At 34.4% G+C, this 10,884-nt stretch overlaps 1 non-coding gene across 1 annotated transcript; it reads left to right on the forward strand.

Moving 5' to 3' along the window:
• The first annotated feature begins 1,776 nt into the window (after window positions 1-1,776).
• LOC140637473 (U6 spliceosomal RNA) lies at window positions 1,777-1,883 on the forward strand. Its single transcript, XR_012034574.1, has one exon. It is a non-coding gene; the product is annotated as a U6 spliceosomal RNA (small nuclear RNA).
• The last annotated feature ends 9,001 nt before the right edge of the window (window positions 1,884-10,884 follow it).

A 10,884-nucleotide genomic window follows, 5' to 3' on the forward strand; every position in this document is an offset into this window, starting at 1 on the left:
GTGTTGGCCAGATTCAGATAAAGTGAATTAATTCAAAGTATATGTTTTTATTGGAAGTATTTGCCTTAGACTCAGTGCCAAGCTATCAGGAACTATTTTCAGTAAAATGGAATAGAACACAATATTTTAAAAGTTGTAAGTAAAACTTACAAAGTAAATTGATAAGATTTTTAATCAATATGGTATTGAAAGTTTATGCTTGAGGTGTCCCTGACCTGCTAGTTTTAATCACATAACAAAGATGGAGAAAGCGAATGGGGTAAATGTCTCAGTATACCAAAAGTGAAAATGGAAGACAAAGTAGAAAATCCTGGAAAAACTGTGGGCCTGCGGTACCTGGGTGGCTCACTCAGTTAAGCTCCAGTTTTTTATTTTGGCTCAGGTCCTGATCTCAGGGTCCTTAGATCCAGCCCTGCCTCAGGCTCCCTGCTCCCCTGCTCAGCAAAAAGTCTGCTTGTCTCCTTCATCATCCCCTCTCCATGCTTGCTCTCTCATTCAATGTCTCTCTCTCTCAAATAAAGAAATTAATCTTAAAAACAAAAAACGGAACAACTGTGGGTCCATTGAGCTGTGGATCTGGAAGTAGCATCAGGGAGTGGAGAGTTTAACTGTCGAGTAAAAGGCTAAAAGTGACCTGCATTGGGCAGGGAATGAAAAGCACTTACTCTGAAACCAGAGCTAAGATGGGCCTCTTTGCCCATAAAAGGAGGCCAATAAAGCTTTATCAAATTACAGAATTAACAAACTGCCCCACAGCCAGAGCCTATAGCAACTCTCCAATTTAACAAGAGGTTCTAGAATGAGATTCCTGGGGGCCAGATGAAAGAAAACAAAAAGAGCTAGACAGATAGTAGGTATAATGAAAAGTCCTAGGGCTTATTGAAAGCTTATGTGCCCTGAACTATATGCTCAGTGACTTAAACTCACTATTGTATTTCAGCCTCATACATGTTATGGGGAGCCCATGCAAGACCCCACTTTCAAGGTCAGTCTGCTTAGAACAATTCCAAAACACATCAGGAAAACAAATACAAGAAAGACAGTGAACAATGTTCTATCACTCTAGGATTAAAACCATACGTCAATGAAAATGACTTTTTTCATTTAGGCTTCTCTCCTTCCCAAAAACAAAAATGAAAACAAAAACTAAAGTGATGCGTATCTTTAATATAAGAATAAATGGAACAACAGCTGGTAGATGTAAAAGGAGCTTTTAAAAATCCTATAAAGGAGAAATATGTTCAAGAAACATTTAGGATAGATAAAATATATGTGTGAATATAATATATATCAATGGACTACATTATGTATGCAGTATGTACATATGTCACATATGTACATATTGAATAATGTACATATATAGTATACATGTACATATATATGAATTGTATGTATTTCTCAATCTCTTCACACACAACACACACACACACACACACACACACACACACACGACTCTTGAACAATGCGGGTTTGGGGCTCCCAAACCCCTCAACTCCTGCAGTCAAAAATTCACATATAATTTTGGACTTCTCAAAAATTTAACTGCTAAGAGCCTACTGCTGACCTGAAATCTTACTGATAGCATAAACAGTCAATGGATACATACTTTCTATGTTCTATGTATCATTTACTATATCCTTACAACAAAGTAACCTAGAGAGAAGATGTTATTAAGAAAATTATAAGGAAAAGAAAATACATTTACAGTGTAGGTATATTTATTGAAAAAAAAATACATTTGTAAGTGGACCAGCACAGTTCAAAATTGTGTTGTTCGTGCTCACTTCGGCAGCACATATACTAAAATTGGAACAATACAGAGAAGATTAGCATGGCCCCTGCGCAAGGATGACACGCAAATTCGTGAAGCGTTCCATATTTTTCTGGACGACTTTCTGAATGAATCATCTCCCTTTTTTCTGCATTGAATGTTATATTTTCTTATGTGATATAACATATATAATGTTATGATATATATTTTATAATATAGGCATCCTGTACTTATCATCTGATTGCTAAAAGCACCAATTTCACTTTGTCATAGAATCTGGAAAAAAAAAAATTGTGTTGTTCAAGAGCCAACTAGAATATATAGATAACAATGGCAGAGGAACTATTTTCAAAGTTAGACTATATATATGAATTCTCTAATTAAGAACCCAGTATAGGAATATAAAAACTACACATCTTAGATACTCTATATTGAAACTGTAAGATGTAAATGACAAGCAAAAGCAATCTTAAAGACTAACATGGAGAAAAGAGGTTAGCTAAAAATAAAGGATGATCGCATGTATAGTACTATTTTATTTGCATTGATGTATTCCAGAAAGTAATAGAATATTCTAAGTGCTAAGAGAAAATAACTATCACCTATAATATATTCAGCTAAACATATATTCAGGAATAAGCGTAGAGAGTAGAAGTTCACAAGGTAAATAATCCCAGAGGAAATAAATGGGGTGTGATTGAGAACAGGTATTTGGTAGCCAGATTGCTGGGTTGTGAATCAGGTTTCTGCCGCTTCTTGGCTATATAAATTTAATCTTTCTATTTTCCTATTCTTCATCTATAAAATGAGGGTGATGTATGCTATAGTATTGTTATGAGGATTGAATGAGTTAATATAGGCATAACACTTAAAATACTGCATAGCACATAATATGATATGTGGTATGTACAAATATACGTGAGTGTGTGGTGTGGATGTGGATGTGATACAGTTTGGGAAAGCTGGTGAAGTTAGTGGGGTCTGGAACCAATGGTCAAGAAAGAATTCTTGAGACACATTTGGTGCATAAAGGTGATTTTATTAAAGCACAGGGTGGGCAGAAAGAGCTTCTGCCCTAGGACTGTGAGGAACTGATTATATACTTTGGGGTTGGAGGGAGTAAAGATGAGGGAAGTTTCAAAATGATTTTCATATGCTAACGAAGACTCACGGGAAACCTAAGTCCTGGCTATTGTCAAACCAGGTTGTTTTTCCCTCTAGCAAAGCATTAACATTATGACAGCTGTGAGCTTCCTGGAGGAACATTATACTCTGCCTGCCTCAATGGGTTGCAGGTTATACATTTAATTTTATCTACATTTCCTCTGCTTTTGTTTCCCACATCAGATATATATGTACACACATATATACATATACAGTTAGCACTGAAACAATGTATACATAAACAAATGTATATTTGGGGCACCAAACTTTATGCAGTTGAAAACCTGTGTGTAACTTTCAACTCTCCCAAAACTTAACTAATAGCCTTTAAAAACTTACTAATAGCCTCCTGTTGACCAGAAGCCTTACTGATAACATAAACAACACATATTATGTGTGTTATTATGTTTTATATACTGTATTCTTACAATGAAGTAAGCTGGGGAAAAGAAAATGTAAAAAAAAAAAAAAAAAAGTCCTAAGGAAGAGAAAATATATTACAGTACTGTATAATTGACCCTTGAACAACAGGGGTTTGAACTGTGTGGGTCCACTTATATGCAGATTTTTCTTTTTTCACAGCAAAAGCCACAAGGCATTTATTTGCAACTGTCCATTCAAGTTTCCACTGGATTGAATGGAAGGTGACCGATGCCAAAGTCATGCCTGTTGCCCTCTGACTCCCCAGGGACACTCTGAGGCTGTCAGCAGCCCCTGATGACCCAGGACCTGGCAGGGCTACCAGTCACTCTGTGTGCTATTGGAGTGCTCAGCCTGGGGCTGGTGAGCAGGAGGCTGGGCTGAAGTAGAGGAATGTGTCCAGAGGGTAGAGATGGCACTGAGAGGGAGTCCTGTTTCCTACTGCCCTCTCTCTCCAGTTCTCTGCATATAGGTCTCCAGGGCTGCACTGAGAAAGCAGAGGAGCACAGATCCCTCCCTGCGATTGTACCCTGGCCCCATGGCCTTCTGGAAGCAGGCATACTCACATGTGGCCACAGCTACCAATACTCACAGCTGGTGATGTACTTCCAGGCAGATGGAGCAGTTGTGCTGTGCCTCGAGGCTGCTGTCACCAGCCATGGGCCCACCCGGCTTTCACTGCTGTTGACCTGAAGCCATCAGGCTGTAGGCCAGGCCTCCCATGGCTGCTGCCTATGACCCACCTGACCCACCTATGTTCTGATTTTTTCAACAAATATACCTACAGTACTCTAAGTGTATTTTCTCTTCCTTATGATTTTCTTAATAACATGTTCTTTTCTCTTCCCTATTTTATTGTAAGAACACAGTGTATAATGCATATAATGTAAAAAATATGTTAATCGACTATGTTACCAGTAAGGTTTCTGGCCAACAGTAGGCTACTAGTAGTTAAATTTGGGGGGAATCAAAGTTATAGGCAGATTTTTGTGCATGAGGCACATGCTTTATAATCAAATACAAACATTAACTCAAAATAGATCACAAACGTAAATTACAATGCAATACTGTGAAACTACAATATAATATTGGAGAAAAACCTAGGATTTTGATGGGACTGCAATGAATATAGATTAAATTACAAAGAACAGATATCATGACCATATTGAGTAGCTATTCATGAACAAGTAATATCTCTCTGTTTATTTAGTTCTTTGATCTGTTCATCAGAATTTTGTAGTTTTTCTCCTATAGATTTTGTACATATTTTATTAGATTTATACATAACTGTTTCATTTGGGGGCTGCTAGTGTTAATGGTATTGTGATTTTAATTTCAAATTCTAATATTTCATTGCTGGTATATAGGAAAGCAATTGACTTTTCAAGTAATGATCATTTATTAGTTCCAAGAGGATTTTTGTCTATTGGTTTACTTTGGGTTTTTTGTCAGTTCTTTGGAATTTTCCAAATAGGCAATCATGTCATTTGTGACTCTAGATGGTTTTATTTTTTCCTTCCCAACCTGTACAACTTTTATTTCCTTTTCTTATTTTATTTCATTAGCTAGTACTTCTAATTGCAAAGGAATAGTGAAAGGAGACATCTTTGATTTATAGCTGATCTTAGTGATAAATCATTGAGTTTCTCAACATTAAGTATGATGCTAGCTATAGAATTTTTATTGATATTCTTTATCAAGTTGACGAGGTTAGCTCATATTTCTAGTTTACTAAGAGGTTTTTTTAGTTTGTTTGTTTTTGCTTTGTTTTTAAGATTTAATTGTTTATTTCATAGAAGGAGAGAGAGAGAGTATGTGTGAGAGGGATGGGCAGAGGGAGAGGGCAAGAATGTCTCCAGCAGACTCTACACTGAGTACAGAGCCCAATGTGGGGCTCAATCCCACAACCTTGAGATCATGACCTGAGCTGAAACCACTAGTTGGTAGCTCAATCTACTGTACCACCCAGGTTCCCCAAGAGGTTTTTGTTTTAATAATGAATGGTTGTTGGATTTTATCAAATACTTTTTCTGCATCTATTGATATGATCATGTGATTTTTCTTTTATAGTCTGTTGTTGTGATGGATTGCATTAATTGATTTATAATGATAAACCAGTCTTTCATACCTGAGATAAAGCCCACTTGGTTGTGGTGTATATTTTAACAAATTATTGGATTTAATTTGCTAATATTGTGTTAATATTTTTTAGGATTTTGCATCTATGTTTATGTGAGATATTAGTCTATAGTTTTATATCCTTGCAATGTTTTTGTCCAGTTTAGGTACTAGGGTAATGCTAGCCTCAGAAAAGAAGTTAGGAAGTATTTACACTGCTTCTATTTTCTGAAAGAGATTGTAGAGGATTAATGCAACTCCATAAATATTTGGTAGAATTCACCATTGAATTAATCTGGGATTGGTGCTTTCTGTTTTGGAAGGTTATTAATTATCGATTCAATTTCTTTAATAAATACATGCATATTCATATCATGTATTTTTGTCTTGTGTAAAATTTGACTAATTGTATCTTTGAAGGAATTGGTCTACTTCATCATCTAGGTGATCAAATTGGGGACATGTAGCTCTTCATAATTTCTTTTATTGTCCTTTTAACATCTATGGGATATGTAATGGTATGCCCTTTTTCATTTCTGATATTAATAGTCGGTATCTTCTCTCTTTTTTCCTTGCTAGAGGCATCGCTAGAGGCCTATCAACTTTATTGATCTTTAAAAAAAAAAAACCTTTTGGTTTCCTGATTGTATTTTTCCTTTTTTTTCAATTTCATTGATTTCTGCTCTAATTCTTACTATTTATTTTTTTTGGCTTATATAGGATTTAATTTGCTCTTCTTTCCCTAGATTTCTATAGTGGAAACTTAGATTGTTGATTTTATATCTTTCTTCTTTTGTGATATGCATTCAATGCTATAAATTTCCCTCTAAGCACTGCTTTCACTATGTTCACAAATTGTGATAAATTGTTTTTTTTTTCATTTTCATTTGACTTGACAATTCTAACATTTCCCTTGAGATTTCTTCTTCAACTCATGTGTTATTTAGAAGTGTATTGTTTAATTTCTATTTTTGGGAGATTTTCCATTTACTTTTCTCTTATTCATTACTAGTTTCATTTCATTGTGGTCTGACAGCAAACGTTGATTTCTGTTCTTTTTGATTTCTTAAGGTGTGTTTAATGTCTAAGGAAGTGGTCTGTTTTGGTAAACATTCTATGTGAAGTTGAGAAGAACATGTATCTTATCTTTGGAGGAATTAGTCTTTCAATGTCATCTTGTCCAATTGATTGATGATGTTGTTGGTTTAACTATATCTTTACTAATTTTCTGGCTGCCAAATCTGTTCATTTTTGGTAGAGGGATGTTGAAGCCTCCGACTATGATAGCAGAATTTTTTTCCTTGTAGTTCTATCAGTTTGACTCTCTGTTGTTAGGAGTATGCATATTAAGGATTGTTATGTCTTCCTGGAGAATTGACCCCTTTGTCTTGATATAATACCTGTATTTATCCATGATAACTTACCTTGCTTTGATTTGTTTTGTCTGAAATTAATATAGCCACTTGTGCTTTCTTTTTATCTATATTGGCATGGTATGTTTTTTCTATCCACTTATTTTTAATCTGTATTCATCTTTATATTTACAGTAGACTTCTTGTAGACTGTGTATAGTTAAGTCTTATTCTTTGACCCACTGTGACAATCTGTCTTTTAATTGGTACATTGAGACCATTAATGTTCAAAGTGATTATTGATGTAGTTTGATTAAATTGACCATATTTTTTATATGTTTCTTGTTTGTTATTTTTTTCTTTGTTCAAAATTTTGCCTTCCACTCTTTTTCTGCTTCTTGTGGTTTTTATTAAACATTTTATAATTCCAATTTCCTTCACTTTTATCTTATGAGTTATACTTCTTTTTACCTTGTTTTAGTGCTTTCCCTAGAGTTTTCAATATATATATATACAACTAATCCAAGTCCACTTTCACATAAAATTGTAGCACCTTTGGGTAATGTGGCTACCTTATAATAACAAAATAATCCTATCACTTCTCCTTGTCCCTTGTATCATTGCTGTCATTCATTCCATATGCATATCAATATACATAAGCATATATCTTTAATTCCAGTATAAATAAATATACAGAGTTATATTAGTTTCAGGTATACAGTAAAATGATTCAAATCCTATACATTACCCAGTGCTCATCATGATACTCTTAATCCCCTTCACCTAATTCACTCATCCTTCTACCCACCTTCCATGTGGTAACCATCAGTTTGTTCTCTATATTTAAGAGTCTGGTTTTCTGTTTTTCTCTGATTTTCTTTTTTTTTTTTTTTTAGATTGATTGATTGATTGATTGATTGATGATAGACATAGAGAGAGAGAAGCAGAGACACAGGAGGAGGGAGAAGCAGGCTCCATGCCGGGAGCCCAACGCAGGACTTGATCCTGGGACTCCAGGATCGCGTCCTGCCAAAGGCAGGCGCCAAACCGCTGAGCCACCCAGGGATCCCCTCTTTTGTTTTTTTAAATTAAGTTCCACATATGGAAATCATATGGTATTTGTTTTTTTTTTTTTTCTGACTGACTTATTTCACTTAGCACTATAGTCTCTAGATCCATACATTTTGTTGCAAATGGCAAGATTTCATTCTTTTTATGGCTGAGTAATATTCCATTATATTTATATACATCTTCTTTATCCATTCATCTGTTAATGGACACTTGAACTGATTCCATAATTTGGCTATTGTAAATAATGCTGCTATAAATATAACTTTGCCCATGCCTTTTGAATTAGTGTTTTCATATTCTTTGGGTAAATATCCAGTAGGGTGATTGCTAGATCAGAGGGTAGTTCCATATTTAATTTTTTGTTTTAATTCTTTGTCCATACTGTTTTCCACAGTGGCTGTACCAGTTTGCATTCCCACCAACAGCGCACAATTCTTTTTTCTCCACCTCCTTGCCAACACATGTTATTTCTTGAGTTTTTGATTTTAGTCATTTTGACAAGTGTTGGGTGATATCTCATTGTGGTTTTGATTTACATTTCCACAATGATGAGTGATGTAGAGCTTTTCATGTGTTTTTTTGGTCATCTGTATGTCTTGGAGAAATATCTGTTCATATCTTCTGCCCATTTTTAATTGGCTTATTTGGGGGTTTTTGATGTTGAGTTGTATCAGTTCTTTATATATTTTGGATAATGACCCTTTATTGGATATGTCATTTGTGAATAACTTGTCCCATTCAGTAGGTTGTCTCTTAGTTTTGTTGACAGTTTCTTTTGCTGTGCAGAAACTTTATTTTGATATAGTCTCAATGGTTTATTTTTGCTTTTATTTCCCTTGTCTCAGGAGACATATCTAGAAAAATCTTGCTATGGTCAATGCCAGAGAAATTATTGCCTCTGCTCTCTTCTAGGACTTTTATGGTTTCAGGTCTTACATTTGGGTCCTTAATCCACTTCGAGTTTATTTTGGTGTGTGGTATAAGAAAGTGGTCCAGTCTCATTCTTTTGCATGTAGCTGTCCAGTTTTCCCAACATCATTTGTTGAAGAAACTATCTTTTTCCCATTTCATATTCTTCCCTGCATTGTCAACAATTAATTGACCATATAATCATGGGTTTATTTCTGGGCTCTCTATTCTGGCTCCATAGATCTATGTGTCTATTTACGTGTTAGCACCATACTGTTTTGATTACTACAGTTTTATAGTATACTTTGAAATCTGGGATTTCTTGGGGTTGTTTTTTTTTTTCAAGATTGCTGTGGCTATTTGATTTGTGTGTGTGTGTGTGGGGGGGTTCTGTACGAAATTTAGGATTGTTTTCTCTAAATATGCCCCCCAAAAAATGCTGTTGGTATTTTAATAGAGATTACATTAATTCTGTTGATTGCTTTTGGTAGTATGAACATTGTAAAATAAGAGAATATTATGAAAAAAATTATATGCCAACAAATTGGTCAACCTAGAAGAAATGGATAAATTCTTGGAAACATAACTTCCCAAAACTGAATCAGGAAGAAATAGAAAATTTGAACAGTTTGAAATACCAGCAATGAAATTGAATCAATAATCAAAAAACTCTCAACAAACAAAAGTCCAAAACCAGACAACTTTACAGGTAATTTATACCAAACATTTAAAGAAGAGTTAATACCTATTCTCAAACTGCTCCAAAAAATAGAAAAGGAAGGAAAACTTAAAAATTTCATTCTATGAGGCCAGCATTATTCTGATACCAAAACCAGATGAAGACATGACAGAAAAAGAGAACTGTATAGGTCAGTATTTCTGATGAACATAGATGCAAAAATCCTCAACAAAATATTAGCAAATAGGATCCAGCAATATATTTAAAAAATTACCACAATCAAGTAGGGTTTATTTCTGGAGTGCAGAGGTGGTTCAATATTCTCTAATTTATCAGTGTGATACATTAACAAAAGAAAAGATAAAAACCATATGATTATCTCAATAGATGCAGAAAAAAAAAACCATTTGGCAAAATATAACATCCATTTATCAGAAAAACCCTCAACAAAGTAGGTTTAGAAGGAACATACCTCTTCACAATAAAGGGTATCTATGAAAAACCCACAGCTAACGTCTTAATCAATGGTGAAAAACCAAGAGCTCTACCTCTAAGATCAGGAACAAAACAAGGATGTCCATTCTCACCACTATATTCAGCATATAATGGGAAGTCCTAACCACCACAATCAGACAAGAGAAAGGAATAAAAGACATCCAAATTGATAAGGAAGAAGTGAAACTTTCACTATTTGCAGATGCCATAATAGTATATACAGAAAACCCTAAAGAGTCCACAAAAAAACCTGTGAGAACTGATAAATGAATTCTGTACAGTTTCAGGATACAAAATGAATATACAGAAATCCACTGTGTTTCTATACACTAATAGTGAAGTAGCAGAAAGATAAATTAAGAAAACGGTCCCATTTAAAACTGCACCAGAAATAATAAAATACCTAGAAACAACCTTAACCAATGAAATGAAAGACATACTCTGAAAACTATAAAACATTGATGAGAGAAAGTGAAGATGGCACAAACAAGTGGAAAGATACTCCATTAATCCATGCTCATGGATTGGGAGAAAAAAATATTGTTAAAATATCCCTAACGTGTGTGTATACTAAGCATATATAATTAAATACATTGTTGCTATTGTTATTTTAAACAAATTGTTCTTTATTAGACTAATTATGAATAAAAAATGAAAGTTTTTTAGTCCAGTAAAGCATATTAATCACAGTCCTTTTAAATTCTGGTCTGATAATCCAACATCCCTGCTGTAGCTGACTCTGGTTCTGATGCTTCATCTGTGTCTTCAAATTGTGATTTTTATTTATTTTTATATTTATTTATTTTATTTTTTTAAAGGTTATTTATTTATTTATTTATTTATTTATTTATTTATTCATGAGAGACGGAGAGAGAATGAGGCAGAGACACAGGCAGAGGGAGAAG

The sequence above is a fragment of the Canis lupus genome, chromosome 7 (assembly GCF_048164855.1).
Source record: "Canis lupus baileyi chromosome 7, mCanLup2.hap1, whole genome shotgun sequence".
Lineage (NCBI taxonomy): Eukaryota > Metazoa > Chordata > Mammalia > Carnivora > Canidae > Canis > Canis lupus.